The 6,746-nt window shown below is 45.8% G+C and overlaps 2 non-coding genes across 2 annotated transcripts; both read left to right on the top strand.

Annotated features, from left to right (window-relative positions):
- The first annotated feature begins 5,663 nt into the window (after nt 1-5,663).
- On the top strand, nt 5,664-5,738 carry Trnat-ugu (transfer RNA threonine (anticodon UGU)). Its single transcript has one exon. It is a non-coding gene; the product is annotated as a tRNA-Thr (tRNA).
- Nucleotides 5,739-6,104: 366 nt separating this feature from the next.
- Nucleotides 6,105-6,179, top strand: Trnat-ugu (transfer RNA threonine (anticodon UGU)). The gene has a single exon. It is a non-coding gene; the product is annotated as a tRNA-Thr (tRNA).
- Nucleotides 6,180-6,746: the final 567 nt, after the last annotated feature.

The raw sequence follows: 6,746 nt of genomic DNA on the forward strand, positions 1-6,746 counted from the left end.
AAACGCTACAGCCGTTGCTATTGGTCGGCGCACACCACGGACAAAGCGCCAGATGCGGCGCGGACCGCAGAGGGAACGCCAAGCACAGCGTAGATATAAATACCGGACTCGTTCCATACTGGAACCAGTGTCAGACAGCACCAGAAGGAGACTGCGAGTCACGCAGTTGAAATATCGTGCAGGAAAGACGCGAATAACCGGCAGAAACCCTATTAATCAACATGACAACGCCTTGCCGGGAAAGCTTGAAGAATTACATTACTAATTCTATCATAACTTTTTCTCTTTTCAGCTTCTCACCTTCATCTTCTGATGATCCACACATTTTAAAGGTCCTACGGGGACCACACTACTATCACACTTCAAACTAAAAATATTACTAGAATGAAACAGAGTAAGAAACTCAATGAAACTACAATGAAACAGAGTAAGAAACTCAACCAGTTGAAGCAAACCCTGGACCTGCCTCATTCTTTCCGTTAGAATATCGACTTAGAACCACTAAAAGTAAAACCTTTTGTATCTTCGTGTCTTGTCACGTTATATGAAAGTCATTTTAACTGCCTTGTAACACCGACGGCAGGCCACCGGAATTTACCAGAAACACATTTTCTACTTGAATGGACTTAACCGGTTTTTTCCGTGGGGTTCTCATATGTGAAATTTGCATATACGCAAAACGTGTGATACATGCTTACGAGAGGGAATACGTGGTCAGAAAATTAGTTAGTTGATGATCCTGTTACCTACACAAATTAGAATAGTGTTGGGTGATGCAACAATAAAATTTTATATGATAATTCTGTGTACCCAATTGCTTTTACGAGTGACTGTTAGCTCGATTTATTCCCTGAAACGTGCTGGCGAACCAGAGCAATAGGACCCAATATGGCCTTCTTTACGGCACTTTTCGCGGAGGAGGTGTATGTGGGGAAGTATTTGGATGACGGAATAAAGAGGCACCGACGATTCTAGAACAACAGGGCGTTGATTCTTCTGCTGAAATCTTTTTATTTATGTTTTTATGGCTTAGCTCCTCACTGAGGATATTGCTTCTGCATCTACATGTGTACTCCGCAAGCCACCTTACGGTGTGTAACGGGGGGTAGCTGTTGGTGGAAGTGGTATTTACCTCAACTCTTCATCGAACATATGCTCACGGTATTTCAGTAATAAATTTTCAATGATACATAACGCCTTTCTTGTAGCGACTGCCTCTGAAATTTTTTAATCTTACTCGTAAACGCTCTCGAGCTCACTAAACGTGCCCGTGGCGAAAAGTGTCGCTCTTTGTTGTATCTCTTCTACGACTTTTGTTAATTCTGCTTGGTAAACGCGCCAGGCTGATGAACAGTACTCAAGAATCAGTCGTCCCGCAGAACAAGCGTCTTGTACGTTACTCCTTTCATGGTTGAATTAAATTTCCTTTCCACTTTTGGTCACACCGAATGATTACTATTATGTGTTTTACAGCTGTTATTATTTATCCCCGTTGCCCAGGGGTAGAATTTGGGTTAGAACTTCACTAGTGTTCAAATTTTGAGTAGAAAAGGGTCACCAATGGTGGCCAAAGACTTCCGTCACTCTTCCAATGGCGTCGTGAAAGAGGGCGAAGAACCGGACAGAGATTCAGGGCACTCTCTTGCCCTTCGGCTAGGTAACTACCCCTAAAATCTAGAAATCACCTATCCCTCTGTTCATTTCATCCCGTTTTTTTTTTTATTTCGTATGGCTAATAGAATACAGCAGTAAGTAAGTAATAACACAAACAAATGGTCAATATGTTACAGGCAACAAACAATTATTAGATCTAAAAAAGGAAGTAAAACACAAAATACACAAAAATACATAGAAATTATAGTAATAGTATCTAGTAGTAGGTTTCATCCCATTGACAATAACGTATTGTGTTCCACTTCTTAGAAAATACTGAATCCAGTCATAAATCTGGTCCAGTACTCGAAAAGCTCGCATTTTGTTTACTAAACGACAGTCTGAACACCGCGTGGAGTGGCCGCGTGGTTCGAGGCATCTTGTCACAGACTGCGCAGCCCTTTCCGCCGGAGGTTCGAGTCCTCCCTCGGGCATGGGTGTGAGTGTGTTGTTCTTAGCATAAGTTAGTTTAAGTAGTGTGTAAGTCTAGGGACCGATGACCTCAGAAGTTTGGTTCCATAGGAATTCACACACATTTGCACATTTTGACAGTCTGAAGCTGCATCGAATGCCTTCTGGGAATTAAGTACCACTGCATCAACCTGGACGCCTTCGTTTACAGCGCCTTGGACATAATGGACCAACAGAACCAACTGTGTTTCGGAAGATCTCTGTTTACTGAATCCATGTTGATTTTTATAGACGATATTTTCTTCTCCAGAAACGTCATAATGTGTGAGCACAAATGTTCTACAATACTAAAATATTTTGACGTTACCATGTCTATAATTGCCTGCATCAATTCTCAATCCTTCTTGAAAATGGGAATGACTTGTATAGGAATGAGACTGCCCACTTACCCGAACGGGGAGAAGGTGCAAAATAGTCCACAAGCTTTTTATACATATTTAGGACTCTTTTAGGCGTTAGAGAACAGGTGGTGCGGGAAGGAGGCTGAACAAGCTTTATTGAGATCCAGGGGTTTTGTGGATAAAGATATATTCATAATCGTAGTTGACAAACATTCAACAGGAGCAGTCAACAGAAGCCTCTGAGTCGGAGTGTTCAGCAGGAAAACGACGTCGCTGATGGTCGAGAATATTCTGGAGCTTATGCTACTAAGAGCTCCAGAGAAACTGCACTGCACTAAAATCGTATTTTTTTTTTACGAAATTTAATACGCCATGAGAGTTCCAGCGTAGCTGAAGAAATCCGTCCGCTGATGAAACGCATACATTGGTGACGAACATGGCAGCGCAGTGCAGCGTACTGCCAACGTTCTAGCGCTTCATGTCTGTTGGCTTGACGATAGTACACAGACAAACTACAGAGGAGGAGAAGGAAACGAAATGAAAAAACACGTGTTGAAAGGATATGTACTGTTATCTCGGTGACTACAAAATTGATTCAAATTTGATGATAACTTGGTAGTACGAGCCCAGTTATCAGCACTACATTCCACCCCCTCTCGCCTGAACGGTTGCCGGTCGAAATATTGTGGCAAGAAATCGACATTGTCCATCTGCAATACCGAAACATCACAGAATACCCTCTGTTATGGATTCATTCACTGATGCTGTAAATGAGGGTGTCGTAAAGCCATTGTATCCACTCCTGAGGCTATCTGGTCCACAACTGTTGTAACTGGTCTTTGATAGCTTCGACACTGGCAATAGAACATAGTTCATGGCCAAGATGGTCCTACACAAGGTCTATCGGGGACAGATCTGGTGATCTTGCTGGCCGCAGGAGTACCTCAACAATACGCAGGCAGTTCGTGGAGACAAGTGCTTTATGTGAACGAGCAGTGTCCTTTTGAAAAATGGTATCACGACACTGTCACATGAAAGGTAACATATGAGGACTCATAATCCGTGACGTAGTATTGTGCTGTCGGTGTTCCCTCTGCCACTACTAGGGATGACTTGAGGTCGTATCCTTTGGCTGCCTACGCTATGACGCGAGTAGCAGCACCGCTATGCCCCACGAAAACGTTGGAAGATCTGGACCTCTCCCCAGGTCGCCGCTATACCCGCTGACGATGGTCATCCGCGGTGATGCAGAACCGCGATTCATCGCTGATCACATTTCGACGCCATTCATCAGCGATCCATGCTTCCCATTCACTGCACCACTCCAGACGTATCCCTCTATGATCTGGTGTTAACACCGGCCTGCGCAGGGTCAGTAATTCTCTAATCCGGATGCTGCTGCTGTGCTTCGACAGATTGTGCGGGATGACACGGAACGGTGAAGGGAATCTCTTACCTGTTTTCGGATGGCAGGAGTTGATGCGAAGGGGTTATGATGTGTTTGGTGCACAACAGGACGTTCGTCTCTTGTGGTGGTCAGACACTGTCGATCGGAACATTGATGCCGAGTATACCTGCCCTCACGTACCCCTGAAGTCCAACATCGAGCCAGTGTCACGTTCGAATGGCCCACAGACCAGGATATTGCACGATTCGATCAGATAGACCAAAGGAGACCCACAATGAGGACCTTCTCACTTGCTGTAAGTGCTGATAGGGCTTCTATCACGACTATGCTGCATCCCAGAGTCCTTCAGTGATCACTCAACATATGACGCTGTTCACCCCTCTTAAATACCCTACCAGGTCAGGTAACACGAACAAAACTAATGTGTTCTGGTGGCCGTCCTATCTGTCAGAGAGCACTGCAATTGGCATGTAGGTGCACGAAGTTAAAAATTGACACCCGACTGTGGCCGAGCGGTTCTAGGCGCTTCAGTGTGGAACCGCGCGACCGCTCAGGGCCATTTGGACACTCGACTGTGTGTTCTGGGTGCTTGACTTGTTTTTTCAGGCAGAGTATATAAATCGCCGATAGCGTCATGATCGGGGCTGGTATGATTTCCCTGTAATTACTTTGATTTTTTGGTGATATTTAGCAAATACTGAATGGCAGCGGTATGTAACGGAGAAAGGCTGTTTGCTTCAATGTACGAGGGTTATTTTTCTTCAACCTCCGAAGATGTCTGTACCAGTACCGAAGGTGATGATAATGATGTTTGGTTTGTGGGGCGCTCAACTGCTCTGTTATCAGCGCCCTTACAAATTCACAACTTTTTCTCAGTCCAGTCACACCACCTTTATGAATGAGGATGAAATGATGTGGACAACACAAACACCCAGTAATCTCGAGGCAGGTGAAAATCCCCGCCCCCGCCGGGAATCGAACCCGGGACCCCGTGCTCGGGAAGCGAGAGCGCGACCTCGAGACCTTGAGCAGTGGACCAGTACCGAAGGGTTCCTAATATGCATTAGGTTCGATTACAGCACATTAGTCAAAGCCGCGGCAAAGTTAAATCGAATGCTATGAGGGTTATTCTGAAAGTAAGGTCCGATCGGGCGCGAAATTAAGACCACAGTAAAAATAATCCGGTGAGGCGTTGCACGGTGTTTCTAGTATGCCCGTCCACTGCGTCACGTAGGATTTTTCAGTTCTGAGTGCACGGTGAGCATGGAAAGATGCCTAGAAAAATAGTGACTCCTCGTGCGTGAAGTATCTACTGAGGAGTTCACGCTGACTTTATGCAGTCCACGTGTCTTAATTCTCAAGTGTTTCCCTCTTCATTACATTGCTCGGCCGCATACTGCAGGCGCAGTAACAACAATCCTGTAGTGTTTTCAATGTGGAGTGATTGATCACCTCGGCTACAGCCCGGATTAGCTTCCTCTGATTTTCATGTATTCGCTCACAAGAACCACTGGCTATCAAGAGAGCATTTTGGCACAGACAGCGAGCTGCAGAACAGCATAGGGAAAGAGTGGAAAGCATTGGCTGTTGCCTTCTATGACGAAGGTACTGGAAACTTCGTACTTATAAATGAAATGATAATTAAATGGACACCGCGGGCACAGGGGATAGTGCGTCTGCAGGGACTTATCCCTTGCACGCTCCCCGTGTGGTGTTGTGGACATGATGGGAATGTGGATCTCACGGGGAGCGTGCAAGGGATAAGTCCCTGCAGACGCACTATCCCCTGTGCCCGCGGTGGCTCAGATGGATAGAGCGTCTGCCATGTAAGCAGGAGATCCCGGGTTCGAGTCCCGGTCGGGGCACACATTTTCAACATGTCCCCAATGAAGTGTATCAACGCCTGCTTGCAGCTAGGGTGTCCATTTAATTATCATTTCATTTCTAGCAAAGCTGCATGGTCATTGACGGTAACTGTTCTTTCGGGAACAGATGCTACCGTCATATATAGTTAAAAATATGGGTTCCCGGCCTTTGACCTTCTTGTGCGAACGCACACGCTATGCCCGAACTCGTACGGGACTTGGTAGATTAATCTGCCACGAGTAATGAGTATGATGGGCAAACATCTATTAGGCGCACTATGAATGTAGTGTTGTGGACATGTTGGGAATGTGGATCTCATGGGGAGCGTGCAAGGGATAAGTCCCTGCAGACGCACTATCCCCTGTGCCCGCGGTGGCTCAGATGGATAGAGCGTCTGCCATGTAAGCAGGAGATCCCGGGTTCGAGTCCCGGTCGGGGCACACATTTTCAACATGTCCCCAATGAAGTATATCAACGCCTGCTTGCAGCTAGGGTGTCCATTTAATTATCATTTCATTTCTAGCAAAGCTGCATGGTCATTGATGGTAACTGTTCTTTCGGGAACAGATGCTACCGTCATATATAGTTATTCGTACCTATACCTACGACAAATATCAAATTTTGACGGTTTCTGTGCAGAGGGGTAGCTGGAAAGTGCAGTTAAATGTTGCAAATACACTGAAGAAACTGGTACACCTGCCTACTATCGTGTAGGGCCACTGTGATCACCCAGAAGTGCTGCAACACGACGTGGCACGGAGTCGACTGATATTTGAAGTAGTGCTGGGAGGAATTGACACCATGAATCGTGCAGGGCTGTCCATAAATCGGAAAGAGTACAAGGGGGTGGAGAGTTCTTCTGAACAGCAAGTTACAAAACATCCCAGATACGCTCAATAATGTTCATATCTGTGGAGTGTGGTGGCCAGCGGAAGTGTTTAAACTCAGAAGAGTGTTCCTGGAGCCACTCTGTAGCAATTATGGTCGTGTGTGGTGTCGCATTGTCC

This window comes from Schistocerca cancellata, chromosome 1, assembly GCF_023864275.1.
Source record: "Schistocerca cancellata isolate TAMUIC-IGC-003103 chromosome 1, iqSchCanc2.1, whole genome shotgun sequence".
Taxonomy (NCBI): domain Eukaryota; kingdom Metazoa; phylum Arthropoda; class Insecta; order Orthoptera; family Acrididae; genus Schistocerca; species Schistocerca cancellata.